The sequence below is a fragment of the Triticum aestivum genome, chromosome 7A, assembly GCF_018294505.1.
Source record: "Triticum aestivum cultivar Chinese Spring chromosome 7A, IWGSC CS RefSeq v2.1, whole genome shotgun sequence".
Lineage (NCBI taxonomy): Eukaryota > Viridiplantae > Streptophyta > Magnoliopsida > Poales > Poaceae > Triticum > Triticum aestivum.
In genome coordinates, this window is record NC_057812.1 from 581,598,448 (window position 1) to 581,622,109 (window position 23,662).

The following is a 23,662-nucleotide window of genomic DNA, read 5'->3' on the forward strand; positions in this document are numbered from 1 at the left end:
CAATTGTGGGTTTATGATCAAGTCTATCTATGAATAATTTTTTAATCTTCTCTGAATTCTTTTATGTATGATTGATTATCTTTGCAAGTCTCTTCGAATTATCAGTTTGGTTTGGCCTACTAGATTAAGCTTTCTTGCAATGGGAGAAGTGCTTAGCTTTGGGTTCAATCTAGCGGTGTCCTTTCCCGGTGACAGTAAGGGCAGCAATGCATGTATTGTATTGTTGCCATTAAGGATAAAAAGATAGGGTTTTCTTCATATTGCACGAGTCTATCCCTTTACATCATGTCATCTTGCTTAAGGCGTTACTTTGTTTTTAACTTACTAGCACATATGCTCGTGCGTTGCTACGGGGAAAAATTGATGTGTCCACTAACATGCCCATGAACGCGGCATGACAACATCCACCGGAAGTAAAAATACCTCACCCACCTGTTTTACTCACTAATAATTGCACAATCATGTTAATCATGTTCAAACTCATCGAGATCAACATGTTGTAGTCTAGTTCAAATTATTCAACCTGACATTAGTTTGAAATAATCAAAATTGACTTTATATCACAACAATCTGCAATAACAACCAATAAACAATAAGCTTTAATAATAAACAATTACAACACAAATACAGTAGCTAGTAATTTCTATCCATCTCTCTAACTGTCTCTTCCCTTTGTACAATATAATGGCATCATCGCACAAATAATGGCAACATCAGTACAAAGGAAAACGAACAAAATTGCTCCAAATCTCAATTCCAATCTATGTATTGCCATGTACAAAGTTTCCCCAAGCAGAGCGTAGGTGCCAAAGAAGAATGAGAAGAAGCCCCCCAAAAAAGCAAAAAAAAAAATACAGCAGAAATAGAACACCACACAGCAGCAGCACACAATCTCGGTCTGAAAAAAGTGTGAGAAAGGAACTATTTACCTGATACAAAAAAAAAGACAATTCCCTATTGCCTTAAAAGAAGCTATTGTGGCAATACGGGAGTTTATGGTAACCTCATATAGTCATGTGAAAATCTCAAAGCATCTTTGCTTGAAATACTCTTCAGGTGATTTGCCAAAATTAGGTGTGCCATTATGCTTGGCAAACTCAACAATCCGCTTTCTGTAGTTCATTACCTACTACAGTATTTGGCAAACTGAAAATAATGTGTAGTGGAGGGCACAAGTGTACGTCAAAGGGGATCATAAGCCAAAGTATGTTTAATAAATCACCATAGAAAAGCACAAACCTGAGTGTGCAAACAGAATTGTTGGCGATTGGAATGGGCTTCGATGAAGAAAATTTCCGATCGACAATTTTAGATCACGAGAAATCGCAAATTACTAACAGCTTCCTCCAGGAATCTGACATAAATACAACCCCAAAAGCAGTGATAAATGCTTCCCCCTTGAAGCAGTAAGGACAACTTACCATATCTATATACTTTCTTCTCTTAAGCTCATCTCCAACATAAATTCTCTGAAAATAAATACACCAAAGATGGATTTTTACCTTTCTTGGAACTTTAGCACTCCAAAGCTTCAGCCAACCATTGTGTAATTCTACTGAAGAAGACGTTCCACCTTTTTTATCCATGTTAATAATGAGATCTTCTTGCCTTTTCAGCTTGAACACGGAAGGCCCTGTATGCTTGTAGCAGCTTGGTAGTGACGCAGCTTGGGTGGGGATGTGGAAGGCCTCGACACCACGTTTGGGCATCATGCACACCTCCTTCTAGCGCTCGTCCTCGTCGAGCCCCACCAGCGGCTCCATGGCGTAGATTGTATCTACTGCTGTATCTTTTCGCATGAACAATTCAGTGTACAACGTGTACACACAACACACATCAGCTTGCTTCAGGAGCACATGAGGTCGTGATAGGTAACATAATTACGGTTAGGCAATATGTGTGTCGTTCAGTTCAACAAAATACCAATTTCATTTGGTCAAGTCTTAGATTTTGTTCTAAATAACCAAATTCACTCACGGATGTTCACGACTGTGAGAAGGCAGCCAACATGAGAATCCAAATCACTTGGGTTTGATCTATCATCCATGCCGCGTATGCTAACTCAATGCAGTAACATGGAATGACTCCATCTGCAGTTGCTTGATTTGCCACCATACCAAACTCTCCACCGCTTAGATCGACATAAAGGTGGTGACTGGAGTTTAGAGATTTTTCTTCATGGGAGTTATGCGTATGGACAGAGGAGAGTCTTGTTGTTAATTACGGGACCATACCCGGCGTTCCTACAGATCGGGGTCTCCTTCCACGGCGAGAAGGGCTGCCTCGAGGGCCTGGACTTGTTAGAATAGGCCAGCGACTTGGTGCTCCGGCGGCCTAGATCGGACATGATGAGGATGATGGACACAACCCTTCTTGGTGCTACTGTAAATTCTGTTGGGAAAATGCAATGCATCCCACTTCAGATGGTTCGTTTAGCTCTATAACAGATGGCCCGATATGATTGAATTAATTTATTAGCACTCAGCAGTCACATGATTAATCAATCAAAAAGATTAACAGATGGCCCGACATAAACTGTGAGCATCTTTTATCTTAGCCTCATGATTAATCAAGTTTCGGATAGTCCTGTACTACCTCAGCGTTGTCTTCCTGGTTAGGACAGATCACTGCATGAAACGTACACATGATTAATCAGTCAAAAAGGACTATCCGAAAAATAAACCAAAACTTGTAGGATTGGCTAATACCTTTCTTTCACCATGCGTGCTTTCCATGAGATAAATCCATATTGTAGCGCAAGAAACAACACAGGTTTCCAGCTTCTAAGGGCAACATTACCAATGTTTAAGGGATGTAAACCATTAACCATCAACATCCTTGTCTAGGCTAATGCCGCTAAGAATATTTTCCACATCCATATGCTGATTTACACAATATCATCATACAAAAAGAAAGCTTGATGATGCATTATACCAGCAAAACATGGACATAAACAAAGTTGAATCCTGACCAACATATACTGAAAACAAAAACTGAAACCAAATACAACTAAAGTTGCTCGTCTATCACCATCAAAACTAAAATACTTCGTATTATTCAGTTAGATCAAAACCGTTCTCTAGCACATCTCAAATGAAATATTTTGCTAATTCATGAATCAATCCACATGCATTATCCATCACATTAGTAAGTAGCATAGATACATGTCATTGTAGCTGAGAATAAATTAGAGAGAGATGTTTTCGGTGCATCAAAAGAGGAACTTTTGGTGGCTGCTCTCCATCAAATATCAATGGAATCTCGATACTAATTAGAGAAGGGAGAGGAACTTACAGTGGCTGCTCTGCATCAAATGTGTCAATGCAGCACATGTTTTTCCTCTTACCTAGGCCTTGTCCCATCGGCTGCCGTCCAACAGCAGCAGTAGCACCACCGGAGCAAGCTACCACCGGGGCTCCAACCCACCCCCGCAGGATCCCGCCGCCCCTTCCTGAAGTCTCCTTCCTTTCCTTCTTCCTCCCGGCTCTCTCTCATCTCTCTCTCTCTGACCGTACTCAAGAGAGCTGTTGCAGGAGACGGGCACCACCAGAACTTTCACGCCGCTTCTCGCGTCCTCTCCTCCCCTCTGTCCCTCACAGGTGCAGGGCCACCGTATCCATGGAGAGACTCCGCCAGAGCTCCCCATCTCGGTCGGAACCGGTGAGGAACGCCGCCGCCATGAACTTGGAGTTCAAGCCCCGCCGCCTGACCTCCTCCCGCGCTTCGTAGATCGCCTCCACACCGTCCCCTGAACAGGATCCGGACCTGCCTCGACTCCTCGACCGGATCTGGCCGGAGATCGCCGCCACCGCGCCCAGCGTTGTCTGGATCGTGACCCCATCTCGCTCGGAACAGATGTTGATGGACTGCGGGCTGATTATGTAAAATATGAGATGTTTTTCTGAAAAACATGCCGAACGAAACGTCTTTCACTTAATCGTGGACTGCGGGCTGATTATGTAAAATATGAGGTGTTTTTCTGAAAAACATGCCGAACGAAACATTTTTCACTTAATCGTGGACTGCGGGTTGTATTACCCTAAATCACAGAGACGTTTTTGAAAAAACGCCGCGATGGTGAACCCGGAGACTCAATCTGTGCTTTATTATTACTAGCAAAAGGACCCGTGCGTTGCAACGGGAGAAAAGAAATCCTTATCATCAAAAAAATATTTGCAAAGGAAAATTCGCCGCACATTCTTCTCCGTGAAGCAATAGTTCTTCTCAAATATGCCCATGTGTTGTAACGGGAGAAAACACAATAAAACGACCCAAAACCCTGCCCATTTGCTCCACCCACACACACATGTCTACGTCCTCTATTTCTACATCCTCCATTTGAACACAACACCCCACTCGTGTTACGGCTTATTCTCTCTCTGTGTCAACATATTAGAAACTAAAATAATGTAACTAAAAATCAAGTGTCCACAATATTCTCATAAAATGCAAATGTTGAAAGGCTACGCTACACAATATAGTATAAAGCGGAATTAACATCAGGGCTAGATTTGCCAATACAACAAGGAAATGTTGTGCTAATAAGTTTGCCAGGAATATGTTAGAAAAGCGACAAAAGCGCTAGCACATCACTCACAAAATAGGTAGATACAACATATTGTGCAAATTAGCTAAAGAATCACCCTCATACAAAAATATAGCGGTCAGAAATCACGCGCGAAAAAAAAGACAATATGATATTTTGACTAAATGTTCTACTTAGTATATTCACACCATTATTTAATTCTGTTTTTGTTAGCCCCCGTCATGCATGTCGCAATATCAGGGATTTTTTTTTTTGCCTATTTAATGGATCTTTCCTTTTCCCCCATCAACCGTTCATGCAAGTCTCTCTCTTTAATTCCGTTTCACCACGCATGCCAGACCCATTTACTGGGTCTTTCCTTTTTCTCATTGCCCACCATAATCTCCCACAAACATGCAAGTCCCTCTTTAATTCCTTTTTTGTTAGCGATAAACTACTAAAAAATTAGTCACTTGGAAGACAGTTGAGAAGTCAACTGACACTAAGAAATGAACGCTGCAAAGGGTACATATTTTTCACTACAAACCACAACATGATGCGGATCATCACTACCAAAAGAAAATGGACATTGCCATGGATAGAGGTAGGATAACCAATTTCTTTGAAAGAAGGGAGGTAGGATAACCAGTTGCATAACTTCTAGGCTTAGCATGCTGGAGCCCTGGAAATACAGGTCAAAACAAAGCGACACAACCCACTCGATGAGATTGCTATTGATGCCTTCCTCATAAGATTAGCCTTGTCCAGTGGTTGTGGTCGTGATCACTTTAGTACTAAATGGAAAACCAAAGTAAAAAAACAGAAAATTCCCTCCAGTCCGTTGGGTCAATTGACCGAATAGTTAGCATGCAAATGGCTGACGAAGCTCGGGAAAGCTATGATCATCCTAGATGGAAACTGCAACGACGCGGGGGTGGCCCCAGGTGTCGTGCGTGGTACAACATCGGCCGGAGCTCGCGGAAAGGCCGGAAGTCGGAGAGGAGGTCTGGCAGTGCGAAAACTCAGAGAAGGACAAGCTGTGTTGTGTGTCGGGATAGTGATATGGGGTGGAGATCCCAATTCAGAAACGGACCGTTTTTTAGTCACTTCAACCTGGACTGCGAGTTGATTGTCCGAAAACAAAGACAAAGTATCCCACACCGTACTACTAAAAGTGTATAACAATGGTTGATTCGACATTGTGGTCCATTTTGTGTAATAAAAAACAATTACATTAAATTAAACCTCCCTTTTTTCAAACAATAATTTAGATGTTGCGACAAGAGCCCAAACATTAGCACATGCGACAGGAGCACATCAGCAAAACGCAACAGTAGTACAGGATGGGCTTGTTCCTACTTCCTAAATCTACATACTTTCTCGAACAGCCGCTCTATGTCTAACTTGCATAAACATAATCTACTAAAAGTATAGCAAACTATTATAACCACCAATAGCAATTTAAATCAATTCCCCAAGTCAATAATACAAAATATATGGTATTAATGTTATTGTGTTTCGCTAGCAACACATTACTAAAGCTTGGAAAGGATCATGCTCACATGTTGAAGCGGTTCTGGCACATGACATCCTACGGACATATAAAACAAAGACAAAAGGGGCCAGGAGACAAATCAATTGAAAGAGAAAGGAATATTTCCTCTGGACCATACATGATCTGATGCGCACGTACATGATGAGTTGATGGACTGCACGAGATGCTTCTTCTTGTGAGTGCTTCTCTAGCTCAGCCATCGAATTAAGGAGGTTGACGTCCTTCTGCAACAGCTGCTCGGATTCCCAACAAGACAAATATGTTAAATCCATGGCAAACAGCAGGGAAGCAGGAGCATCATGCCGCAGGATAGTGTCCACCACACTTATGCATGTGCTGTTCGGCACCATTATTTTTTTGGCACTATAATCGAAGAGAGGGGAAACCAATATTACTGTTTGCACAATAGTGCTTCTCTGCTAAATACTTAAGAGATTAATTGTACAGCCTCATTTATATCCTCTGGTTTCTCCAGGTAAGCACAACCTTTGAGGGGAAACTACTGAAGAAGAGAAACTTGCCATGAGAGATGACATCCCAATAGACATTGTTGAACTGCTTTTCAAAAGTCAGGATGAGAGACCATGGATAACTAAGGCTTCTGCTGAAGATTGACACTACTTTTCAGCAGAAGCATTTGAAATCATGCTACTTTTCAACAGAAGCCTTTGGAATCAGATAGTTCTAGAATTTTGTAGCAAGCTAGCAGACAAATAAAGATGGAGGGAGAGGGAGGAGAGATGCTGTCCGGAAGGCTTGCCTGGAGCTGGATGTGGTCACAGAGCGACAACGAGCCATGGAGGGGGCACGCTGGAGGGAGCAGCTTGGGTTCTCGGCATCTTCCATGCTTGCTCTCCCTCATCCTTCCTCGTTCTCTTCCAGGAGCACGGCGGAGCAACCATGGCGCTGCCCCGGAGAACCACGACGCCTTGTGCCGCCGACGCTCGCCTGGATCCGGACGCCACCGTCGTTCTGTGCGTCCAGCCCATCCGCCGCCGCCCTATGCAGGCCTCACTCGATCGGATCCGATCGGGTCGAGCCGGAGAGCCGCCTGCCGCCCCACACGCTCGTTGACCCGCCTCGATCCAGAGATAGGGGTAGGCGTGCCGGCGGGGTCGGCGGTGGCGGCGGTGGCGGCGCGCGGCGGCGGCCGGCTGCGCGCGCTGAGGTGGGGCGGGGCATGCCGGGAGGTGGCGGCGGGCTGGAGGTGGGATCGGGAGGCACGGTTATGCGGCGTTGACCGCCTGAACACCCCACGCATGGGCCGCCACAGCTGCATCCAGCCCAGACGCAGAACATGCATGCTAGATGGGCTGAAGCCCAGGCGCGGAAGACGCATGATTGAATTGCGAGACAGAAATTTAGTACCACCTCGTTTATATTGCGATTTTGTCCATATAAATCGTAAAAGCGTATTATGACATGAGAAGAAAGCGTATTGTGACGGTGAACCCGGAGACCCAATCCGTACTTTATTATTAGGTAAAGACTAGTACAAATGCCCGTGCGTTGCACCGGGCGAAAAAAAGGGCACAACCTACTTTCATTTGCCATTGTGCACCATTTCTTATATTCAATTTTAATAAACATCTATGATAAGGTTAAACATGGAATTTTTCTTATTTTTAATAAAATTTAACGTTTGCATACAAATGGAACACTTTTTTTAAGAATAGTTAACGCTTTTATGAAATTGGAATATTTCTCTAAAAAGAACATTTTTCTATCAGATGCTTTTCGAAAAGAATGTTTTGTTGTACATTTTTAAGTGGAAATATTTTTTCTTAAAAATGGAATATTTTTTGGAAATTTTTAAGCTTTTTAAAAAAAGTGCAAACATATTTTGTTGAAAAATAGCATGAACATTTTTAAACTATATTTGTTGTGTTAAGTTTTTTACAGATAGTCTTTTTAGGGTATATTTTGGGAGTTTTTACAGATAGTTGGCTGTTTGGTTGGGAAGAGTTCCCCTATGACAAATTAAAATTAGCATACTTTCATCTTGTAAAATGAAGTTGCAAAGGTTCAAAGCATTTCTTGATTTTGTACCGCCTATCATTTGTAAAGATAGTAAGGTGTCCAACGTTGCGACAGGATAAGTACCTGATGATGTCCAAAGGATTGAGAAAGGACATCAAAGATAACAAAAAAGTGAAGAATGGCAATGAACAATTTAAGAGCCGCAAGTATCTAGCAAGAACAGACAGGTGTACCAGTAGATCAACCAGCCGTTATTGCACAATCGTACGGGCAACTATAAGGTCTAGCACTGGGCTGGGCACAACATATCTCTGGAGCAAGGGTTGATCATGACCCTACAACAGAAGGGAAGGAATATGGTACAACTAATAATCCAGCCATCAGGCGATGCATCCTCTTCTCCGAAGGCTCTCCACCGCATCCTTGATGATCTTTTCCAAAGGAGTGAAATGCAGGCCCAGTGCCATCAGCTTCTTCGGCACCACCTCCACCCTCACCAGCCTAGGCTGCGTGTCCTCAGGTAATCTGCCGACCAAACCGATCAAACGCAAAGAGATTAGCACCGTGAAAACAGTCCATTCATGTCGTCGTTTGTTATGAAATTATTGTTCTCCAAACATGTGAAGTATGTGTTCAGTGTGTGTTGCTTACTTCGGGACTTCGTAGTCGGGGTAGAGCTCCGCGACTTGGGACGCGAAATTGCTCAAGTGACATATGGGCTCCACACAGAGGTGCCTCCCGGATGCAGCCGGGTTTTCAAACAACGTGATATGGGCTAACGCGACATCTTCCACGTGGACTGGCCCGATGAAGAAATCCTTATACTCCTCTGTGCAACCTGTGTGTGTAGTGAAAGATGGGTTGAGGAAATGTTTCCTTATCATAGTAACAAATCACACACTAAACCGGACAAGAAGTCTTCTGAATAGCAAATGCATCATTGCCAGGGTGACGAATGACAATGGATGATGATTTTTCAATCTATGATTCTTATGCCAATGCACAGGCATTGTTTACGTAAAGTATGGAGCAGAAAAGGGTTTCAGATATGACAAAAACATGCAGTTTTACTCTTTAGTATACTAACCACTGCAGGATATTCAGTACATCGGTATTAGCTTCATTTCAGCCAGTTCTCTCCTCATGAAACTAATTTGCAGAACTTGTTACTTTTCCTTGCTTTTAACAATTTATTGTTTCAGGTGTAGATTATATCCGAAGAACTCTGGGAGGAAGAAAAATTGGTAATATAAAGTACGAAGTTAACTATATATACCGCATCGTTGTATCTGGAGTAGTGAATCCGAAACTTTTTGTTCTACTGAACCTATATAAATCTCAGATTCTCAATCCAAGAGCTTCTAACTCTTCTCCTCGACATCAGTAACGCCCATTTGTATCTCAATTATGGTATGGAGTGAAATCTAGGGTAAAATAGAAATGATTGAATAGTCTTAGCAATGCTTTTGCAAGTTTAAAACACAACTTTCAGTGATGGGAGAAGATCAAAATTTCATGTTACCTACATGTTCAGTAAAACATGAGTACATTGCTTGCAATACGGCCTATAAGTAGGATCAAGATTTCAAGATCAGCGTTTCTGCACAAGAGAGTTTCACCAACAGTAGCAAGTTACCTGGTGGGGTATAACAACCACGGCTGCTCGCTGGAGTCCGACCGTAACGACGTATTCATATGTAAATATATATTCAATAAATATGTAAAGCCCAAATCTGTATTTTATCAATTTATTGAAGCTATAACTTTTATATTTTAGCATGACATGATTAATATAGAAAACTATGTAGGTTTGCAGCATGATAATTATCAAAATGACTTTGTATATAAACTACCAATAAGATATTCCAAGTTGTTCCGAAAATAACAGAGAAATGTTACTACATACCCATACTCCTCAGGCATATTTTTCTGTCGTTATTCATACGTCATTGCATCACACACACACACACACACACCAGAATTGATCGCATCAAGTGTACTCCATTGCATCTGCCAACATTAATTGCGATATATGTCAGTGTACATAGATATCAAGAAAACTTACAAACTTTCATAGAAATAACTTCAGGAATCTTACAGTTGGAGTTGCTGTCAAAATTATTCTCCATAGATCACGTGCTAGTTTTTTTTCTTTCTTTTTTTGCCTAAAGCTCTCCATCTTCACTGCATAATTGTTACGTAGGTTGAAGTGGACCATGTTAGATCAATACAATAGGCTAATTCCCATAAGAGAAATGATTTTGCAGGATACTTCGACAAATAAGTTAATGAAATTTTGCAACCTGGTAAGCAAAAGAGGTAGGCGCAAGATGAGAATTCACATGCAGTTGCAGAATAAATATGATGTGTCACCAATTAAATTGCTCTCGTCAGATTTGTTAATCATAATGGCAATCTTGGGGGAAGAAGTAGAGGGCCCTGAAGCAGGTAGGACGACACGAAGGCAGACCATGTGTGCCGCAGCTTGCGGAACTGAAATTTAAACAAGCAGCAGTTCAGGTTACATGAGAAAACTGGAAATAGTTATTTACTAAGGTTTAGTCAATATAAGGAAAAGACGGGTAGAAAACATACTATACCCAATTCATGGTACATGTCTCTGAGTCTTTCAACAATTTTATAGCCCTGATCCTTGTCCCTTTCTTTAGAAACACTGAAATCCTCCTCAAAGTTAGAAATTCAGACTATACTACTTAGCTGCAGTATAACACCCTGACCTGAACTCTTTATTTGGTGCCAGGTAGCACTTTGATGCCGTATTTATATGTTCCAAAACTGTAGGTGGACTGGTGGAGTACTACTTCAATGATGAGGATCTTCTGATGCATATCATGCCAACGATTACCTCTCTTTGGACATCTTCCTTAATTTAGTAACTCAATTTTCTAATGGGAAACTAATGGCAGAGATCCTATAGACCTCTGATGCAAATTACCTATCCACGACAGAGTCATAGAACAATCAAGCTATTCTTTTTCTTTACTAATATTGCGGGTTGTACAGATCCGGCTAGACCTCACCGCCGACAGGGAGGCATTGAGGTGGGGGGCATGTTCATCGTGATACTCATTAGCATGGCAATGAGAGGGCCTTCCGGCCCAGCGGCTTCATCAACCAGCGCATGTGCCACTGCCATATACAAGAATCATCTACACAGAATTTCTGTTTAGTGCGTTCATGCCTTTTTAATTTGCCAGTGATCGATGCGTGGACTGCCGGAACATGCATTCTAATCAACGGGCGGTGGTGCAGACACTACAACAAATGCAATCAATTCAAAGTCAGAAACAGAAAAGGGATAAGCAGCAGCTAGACCATTCACCAATTGTAGTAACTGCTTCATCTTACAGGCCACACAACTTCAAGAGCATAGCAAGCAAGCAAGCAGAAGCAAAAAAACTAAAGCAACAAAGATAAAAGTCAAACAGCACTCACCGACGGCAACTGGAGCTCTGCGCGGCCCCTGCCAGCGCCATCGCAGACCACCAGCTCGAACGGCCCTACCATGTCACGGACCCTAACGCCGGAGCCGAATGCCAGGTCGCCATCGCCGGTCACGAAGTCGACCCCGTCAGGCCCGACCACCTCCTCCACCGCGGGGGCGTCGGGGCGGCTCCAATCGACGGCCCCGTCGGAGGCCCGCGCCAGCGCGACTGCGGGGCCCCATGCGGGCGGGGAACTCGTAGCACTGCACGGCGTCGACGAGCGCGCCCTCGGCGTCGAGCGACCAAACCCGGACCTCTGCGTCGGGGTCCCAGCCGTACTTGTCGACGATGGCGTCGATGACATCGTCGAAGAAGGTGGGATCCGGGGCGAGCACCGGCTGACGGCCCGCGAAGGCGTAGGCGTGGGAGGAGGCGTTGGAGATGGCCGCGAGCGGGGACAGCAAGGAGCAGTGCGAGGAGAAGTAGGAGGATCGGGCAGGCGTAGGAGGTCCGATCCCCCCGGAGGCCCGGACCAGCGTCGCCGCCATCTTCGTCCTCATGGTGTGTTGGGGACGACGGCCTGGAGTCGGGATTGGGGCAGGCGGAGACGGGCGTTGCGTCCGTCCGTTCGGGTGAGAACGAATCGTTTTTTTACTTATTACTACTAACTTAAATCTGGAGCGCGGGTTAATTACCAGAAACTTGAGGGGGGTTTAGCAAAACTGCCGCGACGGTGAACCCGGATACCCGATCCGTGCTTTATTATTAGGGAGAGACTAGAAACTAGAAAAAAGGCCCGTGCGTTGCAACGGGTACAAATAAATAAATTTATGCTTAAAAGGCTAAAAAATATTTTACCACTCAAACAGTTTCAAGTACCAAAACAATTTTCTTTTGATTTGTGCAAAACAAACATGACAATCACTAAGCTGCCTTATAGTCAGAGATTGAATCACTAAGCCGCCCCTTGTAAGCAATAATGATAGAGTTGCGTGCAAGTGTAAGGTCAGGAAAGGTTAACTTTTAGATGGGCAGCCAGAATTAATGATGATATTAACAATAGCCTTGTTATAGTACCTGACGGTATATGGGTGACGGAACTTAAAATCCAATAAGAAGTATTGGCCACAGGTTCCAGAACGTTTATCAAATGATTGAAACGTTCACATTGAGGCGCTGTCGTCAATAGCATGCATCATAGAATAAAGTCAGAAGCAATAGCAATGCAAGTACTCAAACATGGAGGAAAAAAGGTAAAAGTAATACAAACAGAGTACTATAGAGAACTGCCAATATCAATGGCAAATACTGAAGTGAAGGAAGCACCCCCTAGATTTCCTCTTGACTACAACCAGATTAACCAAGTTGATAAATAGACTTTTATCCTCGACTGACCATATACAATACTTTTATCCTCATACTCTCATACGCATGCAAAACTCTGCATTGGGTGTTTGAGCACCAGCTAGTTTGTACCCCGTGTCAAAACTAACGCCACCTGTAATCTGCCTTCGCCACACCTCATCCTGAAGCTCTGAAGCTTACTATTTGTGCGCCTCCAGTTGTTGTCGTCGCAGCCATACAATCTGCCGTTGTGCCATGGTGGTGGTACTGTCATGCTGCCGATGGCGTCGATGGTGTGCATGATCCATCAGGTAATGTAAGCGTAAGCCATGCCACCGCCCACCGCAGCCGCAGTACATGAAAGGGTCGTGCGACCACTGCATCCCACCAAGAAAAGGATCATAGCATCCCGAGGGAAATACAGCGTTGTACCCGTATCCATGATCTGCATGTCTAGTGCGCGCCTCTGCCATGCCCGTCTCCTGCCCCTTTCCTGGCTCATGCCGCAGGAGCCAGCGTCGACTATTCCATCATTGTGCTCCTCCAAGGCCGTGCCCTTCTTGGAAGAGGCGTACATGGATGATGCCGCTCTCCCACACGGCGGCCAGACTTTGAGTTTGAGGCGTGCCCACATTGCTTGAGACGAAGCTCCTCTGGTTTTTTGTTCTGCTCGGAGCGCCGCTGGCCCTGACGGCGAGGATGTTGGAGATGGTGGTGCGTAGCGTCGGGTTGCGATCAGTCCGTCCGCGCTTGCCTTCGCCCCACACGCGCAATTGGGGTTGGCGACGATGTGAGCCCTGATGGACTGGGATTCACCATTAATTGCCAATAGTTATGACCAATATTTGAAGCCACTATTGTGGAGGATGCAGCTCGAGATCAACAATTCTAGCAATGACAGTACAATGTACAAAACAATTGATTTCATGTCAAATCTAACTCTTAGAAGGTCCCTAAAAAGGTCTGGACAACCAATACTCCTGTGATTCAATTCCATCAACCATCCCTTAAAGCATTTGTAAGCTTGACTTTTCCAGATTGAGTCAACACATGGAAAAATCACGTTGCTTACCTGAGAATCAGTGAAACTGTTTTGGATGATGGCTCCAACAAATGCTACAGATGATGGCTGCACGAATCAGACATGGATGGCACAAGCGCACTACTGCCATTAATGGAGCCGCGGAGCCGCAAAACATATATGATCCGGTCGAGAGGCCAGAGAGGTAGAAGCAGACCCTCCACCATGCTCTACCTGATTAACCAAAGGATGTTCAGAAACCCACGGTCCAGAACAAAAATTGATAACAATGATAATAAAACATGTAAAGTTGAAAAGGATTTTGCGAGTGTCTAGGGCCAACCTGCTCCAGCTCTAGCTTTCCATCCAATTCGTATTCCACCTTTTCTTGAGAGGGAAATTCGTTTCCGTCATCTCAAGAATTTTTCCTGGACACTGAAAACTAAAAACAGTTGGATTCAAGGGCAAGCCGAGTGGATCCATTAAGTCCCCGCAAAACTAAAAATTGCAAACATAAAAAACTCATACAGCTTTACATGTTTTTCCATTTTTTTCTCAAGATGGCAATCATAATGCATAAAGAGAGAGGCCAAAAGATTGACCAAATGCATATGTAACTGCTACTTTTGGCCCAACAAATGTATATTTAATTGCTACTGTGATCTTGACTTTTCCAGATTGAATCAATACAATCTTTTTCGGTGCATCAACCATCTTTCAATTGACAATTGATTCACTAATTGTTCTGAAAATACATGGCATTAGTTCAAACCGAGGGGATTCAAAGATCGGAGAGAAATCAGACCGGAGAAGGGTAAGCGGAAAAACTTCATGAAGATTTTGATTGCCGCTGCTGCTGTCCTCATGCCTCAACCGCGACCTTCCAAGCGCCCCCACACCCGCGTACTTCCACCGCCAGCGCCGTCGAGGCCTTGCTCGTAGGATCGCCCCTGCAGTTGTCTCCTATGATTTGTGTGGATGAAGGAGTGGCTGCTGGCGAAGCCGGCGGGGTTGGGGGAACCATTGTTGAGGTGGAAGCAACGGGGAGGAATCCCGGCGGTGGCAGGCAGGGGGAGCCATCAACGGCCGCATCGTTGATTGTTGCCGGCGGTGGGAAGCCGCGGGTGTGGGACACTTGGGGTAAGAGTAGGCGCGCCGACGAGGTAGGAGGCGGCGGCGCACGGCGGCGCCGGGCTGGGCGTGGCAGGACGCCACGGCGCGGGGAGGGGCAAGGCGTGGCAGGAGGCGACGGCGCGGGGAGGGGCAAGGCGTGGCAGGAGGCGGCGGCGAGATGGAGGTGCAGATGGGATCGGGAGGCAGGTTCGTGACTCGTGAGGGTGTCTTTTTTTTCTTTTCTCTCGTGTGCACCGGTTCGATTGACTTATCACGAGGACTGCGGGTTGAATACCCGAAACAACAGGGACCTTTGTGTAAAAACACCGTGACGGTGAACCCGAAGACCCAATCCGTGCTTTATTATTAGGGAGAGATATGGAAAAACATCATACATGAAATCAAAGAAAAATAATTATCTCTGCCTCTATTGGAATTAGTAGAAAAAAGAATGTAGCACTGCAATAACACACTCCAAGGCTAGTAACAACATTTAACATACTTATTTCTCCTTAGTACTTGTACTGCTCAATAAAAAACTCTTTCAAAGTCAAACCATGCCACTTCAGTACCAAGATTTATGCTCAAAGACGCAAGCAATCAATTGCAAAAAGACGCAGCATAGATAAATACCTTCACTCTTCCAAGTAGTTCATCATATCTCCAATGTCCTCGCAAAAATCTTTTTCTACAGTTGAAAGGACCCCTTATTTCAGTGTTCAATCTCATTAACTGCTGAATTATACATATAACATGTAAGATTTTATCTCTCCTATTAAAGCGCTGACAATAAAATCTAGAATATCTCCTTATTTGCAAGAATCTAATGCAACTTCAAGCATGTCCAATACACTCATAATACTAAATCCATTTTTATCCTTCTGACTCAAAGATTAAGAAGTATAAGATAGCATGAGGCTGAAGGAATCAAACACGACCTTGCACCGAACACAGCCACACAGGTACATAGAAAACCCAGATCCGACGAATGCGGCTGGACGTGGGCGAAGACAATTTGGTTCTGTATCTTCAAGCCAAGCAACTCTGTGTTCTTATCTCTCTGGCTCTCTGCCCAAATCTCATAGCCTGGACTGTGGCGAAGCAGCAGTACCACACACGCATGCGCTGAGGCTGCTCGAACTTATCCTCTTCACCTCGCCACCCCGTTCCAACGCCTCTGTACACACAACCCCGCCACCGTCGCCCCTGGCCAGCGCTGTCTAGCTTTGCTCCACACGGCCGCCGCGCAGCCGTCGGCAGGAGGGACTGCCGTCCTAGGTGCCATGGTAGCCAGCGTCGTGGTGGGCTTGGTGGAGCACGGGGCGGTCTAGTCGGGCACGGCGAGCGGCACCGTGGGGGCTGAGCGAGAAGTGACAAGAAAGTTCCGCGGAGGGGATCAATGAAGGACGCCCATGCAACTGCCGCTCCATCCTCTAACGCAACTACTGATGCGGCCGCGCACAGCCGCGGCTACCATCCGGTCTCGCAAACGCTCAAGCCATCGCAGCCGCCGCTCGGGTTGTCAGCCTCGTTAGCTTGGGAGGACCGTCGCGAAGACGGAGGCAGCGGTGAGCGGAAGGGTGGAGGGGTGACGGCAGGCTGTAGCGGGGGCGGCGGTGGATCCGCAGCGGCGAGCGGAGGCGGCGGCGGCGCGGGCTGTAGCAGCAGCGCCGGATCCGCTTGTGAGGAGAGGATAGAGGAGACTGCGCCGCTTCGCTCGAGACAAAGGCGCGGCGGTCGGGTGCGTCCGAAATAAAAAAAATTCACTAACGCTCGGGCCATTGGGGATTGCGGGTTGATTTCTAAAAACCACAGGGACCTTTGTGTAAAAACGCCGCAACGCTGAACCGGGAGACCCAATCCATGCTTTATTATTAGGGAGAGACTAGCACATATGCCCGTGCGTTGCAACGGGGTAATAAAGATAGACTTTATTTTGGTGGCAAACTTGGTCACAGTAGCTATATGAATTCTGTATAAATTTTGTTAAAATTTCCAAGCTATGTCGACAATGCATATAATCCCCACATCTTAATCTTGGATCAAAAACACGGAGGTAAACAAACTCCTGTAACTCTATATAAAACTACACTATATCCGCCGAATTGAAATTGTATTACATCGATTTTTGCACACTCAATGCTCCAAATTGATTAAGACAATTATGTCACAGAATTTGACTTCCAATATGAATTCAATCAATTACTTGGTACCGCCTTATACAGAAAGAGAATAGGCCATCAATCATTTTCCTACATCTATATATCTCATCTTTCTAAGCCTTAATTTTGATCAACATCCAACCATGATCCATCCTTGTCTCAACCTCGTTTCATATTTAATTTTGAACTATATAATAATGCAGCTAGTTTAAGGAATATGCACTGTCAATACTGCAAGGTTAGGTAACTAACATGTAATTTTATGTGATTGATATTGTATGAAATTCAATCAGCTAAGGATTAACAAAAATACTATGTCTTATGTTCTGAGCAAACATAAAAAAACCTACACTAATTATTTAATACGGTGCACCTTCTGTATTTCTGCTGAATCCTATTTGGTCATGTACACATATATATCCATCCAACATCTTGCCAACAATAAAACTCGAGTAGAGGATTAGCAATGTTGTTAATCAGGTAAATCAATATGCACCTTATGTTTTTTGCCGACCCCCATTTGCTTGTATATGTATGCATGCTGATCCATCCAGTTTCTTACCTACAGTCAACTGAAACCTGAATCCTGGCATGCATAGTGTGCCCACTGGACCGCCTCACGGGACAATACCGACGGTAGTTAAAGCGATGGCAGCACTGCCCTGACGATGCAAGGTGAAGCATATGTGCACGAACGCGAGATACAAAATAGGGTACCTGATTCTCAACGGGTTGTGCCGACGTCTTCTGCACAGAATCCTATTTTTTTTCTGGAAATCCATACTTGAGCGATCAAGCCTGGAGCAGTCAATGCGTGCACGCAATGTAGAATTGGAACCATCGATCCTATATGTAGAATTGGAGTCCATCTAACCTACACCTATGCTGCCGAACAACTGACGAATCAACACGGACTTCCACGGAAATCTTGACTTGGAAGACTGCAAAACGAAGCTTTTGCTCTTCCGTCATCAAGTATCACACTGAATTATTGGATTAGCAGTACGTATCGCCGCGTTAGTGACTGTGTAATTTTTTTAATACTAAGCCTAAATGGCCATCCGAGCCCAATGCGCCAACAGGCGACAGACCTCCCATGCTCGTTCGTTTCTACTATTTCACAAAAAAATGCTCAATCGTTTCTCCTTTCCCCAAATTTGCAGGAACTTCTCCCCTTCCCTTAATTGACAGGGTCCATGTGTGAGGCCTTCCTAGGCCTTTGACTCGACCAGCGGCTGCTCACTGATGCCAACTGTGGTCCGCCGGCCGCCGGCCTGGGCAACCATCGCCGCACTCCGCCTCCGGGCCGCCGTGACGTGCGCCGGCTGCCTTCTGCTGTTGACTGCTCCGCTGCTGGCCTGCTGCTGCTTCTCTGCTTCTCGTGCTTCCTGCTGGCTGCAGGCTGCCGACTTAGTCGGTGAACTGCTGCAGGATGTCGTTGTTTTTCTTGCAAACCGAGCACCTGCCAGATCGCTGTAGCTTGTGAGATTCCGCATTGTAATTCTAACGAAGTCGGCAGTACGGATAAATTCCGGCGAGGTTGACAGAGCGGCGAGATTCCGTCGACTTTGGTAGAACGACAAGACACCATTGTTGAGCACGAAATAATGACAAAATTGAGCTGGAGCTTCGGTCGAGGGAGTAGATGTGTATTTATATGCGCGTTCATCGGCCTTTGGAACAGCCAAAGGAGACCCTGCCAGAGTTCCTGCCGGGCTCCCCATGGACGCAGGAAGTGTTTGTGTCAGAGAAGGTTTCAAGCGCAGGAAAGATTGGATCAAAAATTGGAAAGATTGAATAAAAGAAGAGGAAGGAGATTGTGTTGGATCAAAGAAGAAGAGAAAGAAGACCTGGTCTGCCGTGGAAGGGCATCGAGCTGCTGTGCTCTACAAAGGAAGAAGCAGATCGATTGAAGAAGCAGGAGACCGGATCTGTTTTTTTTTAGGGATGGAGACCGGATCTGCTGGGTAACGCATCAGGGTATCTTTTTTGCAGAACGAAGGAAGGCCCAGCCTAATATAGAAAGGCATCGACGGCCCAACATCTCTATAACACACAGAACGCAATTAACTACGTAAAAACACACAGAAAACATAAAAATAGTACCACCTCGGATATGCAAGTAAAATAGTCCCACCTTGGATGTAATAAAACTGAAAGCGTAAATTCACGCGAAGAAAAGCGTATTGTGACGGTGAACCCGGAGACCCAATCCGTGCTTTATTATTAGGAAGAGATTATTATTACTAGTACAAATGCCCGTGCGTTGCACCGGGCACCATTTTTTGTATCTAATTTTAATAATTTTAATATACATCGATAATAAGGTTAAACTGATTAGTTCTTTATGTAGCATGAAGTTCGGACGTGAAGAAGCCGCCTTAGCGTTATCCATCTATTTTTATGGAAGAGTAATTTTTTCTTGGAATAGATTGTCTGTCATTTTCTTTTTGCTTTTCTGAAAAATGCGGAAAATTCCTTATTTAAAAGTTAGCATTTTCATAAAAACTGACACTTTTTTAAGAATAGTTACTATTTTTATGAAAATCAGTGCATTTCTTTGAAGAAGAACATTTTTGAAGAGCTTTCTTTGAAAAGTTTCTTTTGTGTAAGCAACAGTCCCATCAAACTTTCGCTGGTTGGTCGTAAGGATTTGGCAGGCTCGCTCCAGCCACCAGGAGTACACCGTGCCCTCCCGGAGGCCATCTTCACGTCATAATGTCTCGAATCGAAACAAGACCAAGCCGCGATCCTCCTCCAAACTTGGCGAGCAAAATAACAGTTCAGAAGAAGATGCTCCACTGACTCCTCCTGTGAACTGCACATCGAACAAATCTCGCTTCCTTGCCATCCTCTCTGGATCAGCTTGTCCGCGGTCAGAATCCTCCCAAGCGACAGGTGTCAACAGAAATTTTTTACTTTGTTTTCAGCCAAAGCCTTCCAGAAAGTTCGAGAGCAAGTGCTCGAGTAAGAGCCCCAGAACATTGCCTTGTAGGTTGAGCGCGTCATATACATTCCATCTGTTGTCCAACACCAGGAGACGACATCTTGGCCTGTGGTATTTGCACCTCTCTGATCAACAACCATAATTTGATGGATTCTTCATGAACTAACTCGGTGGTGTTGACCTGACGGAGTGCAGAAATCCATTTGTTCCCCTGAAGGGCTGTGCAAACAGAGATCTTCTTCGTTTTGAACTTGCGGAACATGCCAGAAGCGACCTCCCTGCGGACATAGCAAAAAGGAATCTAGCGAGTTCAGCATTCATAGCTCTAACACGTACTAATGAGGAACAGTAAAATCACTCAGCAAAGAGAAATTAGTAACCTGAACGTTTTATCTGTAAGAACATAATAACATGGTGCCTCTATGCAGTTTTGACATGATCATGTTTATGCCCCTAAACATTAGCCAAGTTCATGCACTTCTTGTCACATATGAATAGTGGATATTCATTTATACATTGCTTAAGTTACGAAGACTACAGAATAACATTTTTTTTTCTATAGAACTATCCATGCGGGTTAAAAGCATAAATATGGGGGAGGATCTCTCTTCCTATAGAAGCATATCGCGATGACATGCTAAAGAACGATTTGTGCTGGAGGCCCGATCCCCCGTCTTCAAGGCGGATCTCAAGAACAACACGGTCGGCGAGCAACATGTTGACGACATGGACATGGAGGTGCTCTGTATTAATGGTCAAACAATTTGCTTGATGGATGCACTTCATTGTAAATTAGGTGTTATACTTATCAAATAAAAATAAAATTCCAAATATAAATTGGGAACTACTGGGTGGTAAGGGAAGACTGCAGTTCATCCCCTCAATGATTTTCCAACAAGCTGTGTATCGTCAGTTCTTGCACGGAGAGGATTCAATCATGTATGTATACAAACTTATCTGAAAGTTTCCATGTACGTTCTAGTGTGTCATCTTTTCTAGATCAATGGTCCAGCTAGGAAGCAAATCACGGGAGCAGCTGCACTAAACTGACACTTAATAACAAATTAACACCTGATCACTACACTTTGAACATAAGATTTCCGAAAAGTGCAGGTCAATGGCAGCGTACATTGCTGGAGATCCAGAGAGGCAGGGCTCGGCGAGCAGGGGCGGGGCATAGAGCGCGGCGGCTGCAGCTAGAGCCTCCGCATCCGTGTCGACGTAAGCCTCGGCCGGATCCGACGCGCTGATTCTGACGCTGCCGTGCGTCCTCCTCCTCCTCCCGGTCGTTGGCTCTTATCTAACAGTATAAGAAGCAGGCATGGGCACACAGAATATGATTTAAGAAAACTGACAGGATGCACAAGCTGGGACGCAACTCATGTTTCGGTAACGCACCTTAAGCTCCTCGTTTTCCAGCTCACACTTGTATAAAATCTTTAGATCCTCATTTTCACTCTTTAGGGAATTAGGTGTTCTATATTCAGTGCAGCAGACAAGGGTAGCAGTCCGTAGCAACCTGATTATGTAAAGATTAGGTGATATGCGCTGCTAGTAGCAAGCAGAGTAGCAGCTGAGGAAATGCTCCTCTTACCGGGGAACATCCGGTCATCGTCGGAGCGCCATAGGGACATGCACGTCGCCTCCCACATCCTCCAGTTCTCATCCGCCTGACATCTCCGCGAGCACACGCTAGTCAGTAGCATCAGTGAGGAGCCGATCGAAATCCTAGGATAAAGAGGAGGGAGTGGATGGAGCGGAGGGGTCACCTTGAGGAGGCGCCACTGGAGGCGAACGTCGCGGGCCTCCCAGGGGCCAGGACTCGTGCTGCAGCGCGTTGACGGCCTCCAGCCGCGCGCGGTCGGCGGCGAGCGCCTCCACCCGCGGCATCATCGCCACGGCCTACGCGCGCAGCCACTCGCCCTCCCGGCAGGCCGACCCCGCGACGACGCCACCGCCGTCCATGGAATCGCGGAGACGGAGCTGGTCGGCCGGCGCCGCAACAACTTTCTTGTCACGCCGGATTGGCACCTGCCCTCTCCATCCCCGTCCACGAGCCCGCCGGCGCCAACCTCCGGTCCCCTTAATCGAGCCCGCTCGTCTCGAGTGCAGCACGCCATCCCATCCTCTGCCTCCCGCGAGGTCGCCGGCGCGCAGATCGGTCCGCTCGATCTTCGTGAGGCGGATGCCAGCTCCGCACCCTCCCATCCTCTGCCTCCAGCGAGGTCGCGGCCAATCGATGGAGGGGAGCTGTGAACGGCGAAGAAAGCCCCGGGTGGGGAGGAGATGGGATTGGGAGGCAGGAGTCGGCCGGCGGCGCGCGGGGCCTGGCTGGAGGGAACGGTGGGTTGGGCGGGGCGGAGCGCCGCGAGGCAGAGCGTGGCTGCGTTTTTATTTTCTTTCGTACCGATTCAATTCAATTAGTACCACCTCGTTTATATTACAATTTTATCTATACAAATCGTAAAAGCGTATTATGACATGTGAAGAAAGCGTATTGTGACGGTAAACCCGGAGACCCAATCCGTGCTTTATTATTAGGGAGAGATTATTATTATTACTAGCACATATGCCCGTGCGTTGCAACGGGGAAAACAAATCCTCGCATGGTCCAAGCAACCCACTCGGGTTATCGCACTCGTTGCCACTCGTGGTCACATTGTCCACCTTTCACGACGAGCATGAATCACAGGCGATGAGTTTGACCATCACATTCTAGCACGCTGGTTCCGCAAACTCCTCCTGTTTGTCACAACAAAATAAATTATCCTCACACTCTTCTAAAAGAACAGAACACATCTAAACCGGTAAATATCTACCTGAAGAATTGTTACAACGAAATTATGCCATGCCTTTATGGTAGAAAATTTTTGGTTAAATTGAGACATAAATAAAAAATTATTCTGTAAGCTAGTTAAATGGGGGGAAATATCCCACACCCTCCTAAAATACAACAACTATCTAAAAGAATAAATGCCTACCTAAAAATGTTACAATGAACAAGACATATTATGTCATGCCTACTTTTATCCATGAAATTAGAAATATGAATATGAGTCTGGGGAATCATAGTGGGTACAATATGAATTTTATCACGTTTGCAGTGAAAGCTTAAAAATTGACAGCAATGTCCACCTATGAGTATTTAAACTTTAGCTATTTGATCCTAATGTAATACATCGCTGTAACTTGAGTAATCACACAAACACCAACCATGTGTTGTGAGCTGATAAATGAAAGCAGGAGGAAGCTGCTCACATAGATGTCCAAAAGTGAAACACATACCACTAGTCTTTTCGCCAATATAGCCATCTTCTGATGCCAGGAGTGCTTGTAGCCATAACAAAACAAAACTGATGATTCACTCAGTAGCAAAAGAAGAAATATTTGGTCGCTGAGAAACAGAGGGATTTGCTCACCGTGCACATTGTGCGTAGGCTAGCTCCTGCTAATGCCATGTCCTTCATTAATTACATCGGACAGATTGGTAACCAAGATCGATTTATCAGATTCCGTTCCATTAGGCCACGGAAATATAGTCTCCGCAAGCCTTTCATTTGCACAAAAAT

At 45.2% G+C, this 23,662-nt stretch overlaps 2 long non-coding RNA genes across 19 annotated transcripts; both read right to left on the minus strand.

The window, feature by feature from the left end:
• Positions 1-8,271: 8,271 nt before the first annotated feature.
• On the minus strand, positions 8,272-16,693 carry LOC123148427 (uncharacterized). 16 transcript variants are annotated; one of them, XR_006473848.1, is made up of 10 exons: positions 14,677-15,215; positions 14,215-14,306; positions 10,656-14,105; positions 10,364-10,553; positions 10,159-10,244; positions 9,967-10,070; positions 9,583-9,660; positions 9,337-9,484; positions 8,712-8,898; positions 8,272-8,585 (listed from the first exon to the last, which is right to left on the minus strand). It is a non-coding gene; the product is annotated as an uncharacterized lncRNA (long non-coding RNA). The 16 variants fall into 16 exon arrangements; XR_006473843.1 differs by lacking the exon at positions 14,677-15,215 and adding exons at positions 15,618-15,672; positions 15,923-16,693 and having other exon boundaries at positions 8,712-9,660; positions 14,215-14,313; XR_006473842.1 differs by having other exon boundaries at positions 8,712-9,660; positions 10,656-12,682; positions 13,923-14,105.
• A 3,012-nt stretch (positions 16,694-19,705) lies between these two features.
• Positions 19,706-22,531, minus strand: LOC123148429 (uncharacterized). Of its 3 annotated transcripts, none has more exons than XR_006473854.1 (5): positions 21,863-22,531; positions 21,688-21,763; positions 21,492-21,612; positions 21,223-21,393; positions 19,706-20,371 (listed from the first exon to the last, which is right to left on the minus strand). It is a non-coding gene; the product is annotated as an uncharacterized lncRNA (long non-coding RNA). The 3 variants fall into 3 exon arrangements; XR_006473855.1 differs by having other exon boundaries at positions 21,688-21,785; XR_006473853.1 differs by having other exon boundaries at positions 21,688-22,531.
• Between the last annotated feature and the right edge of the window lie 1,131 nt (positions 22,532-23,662).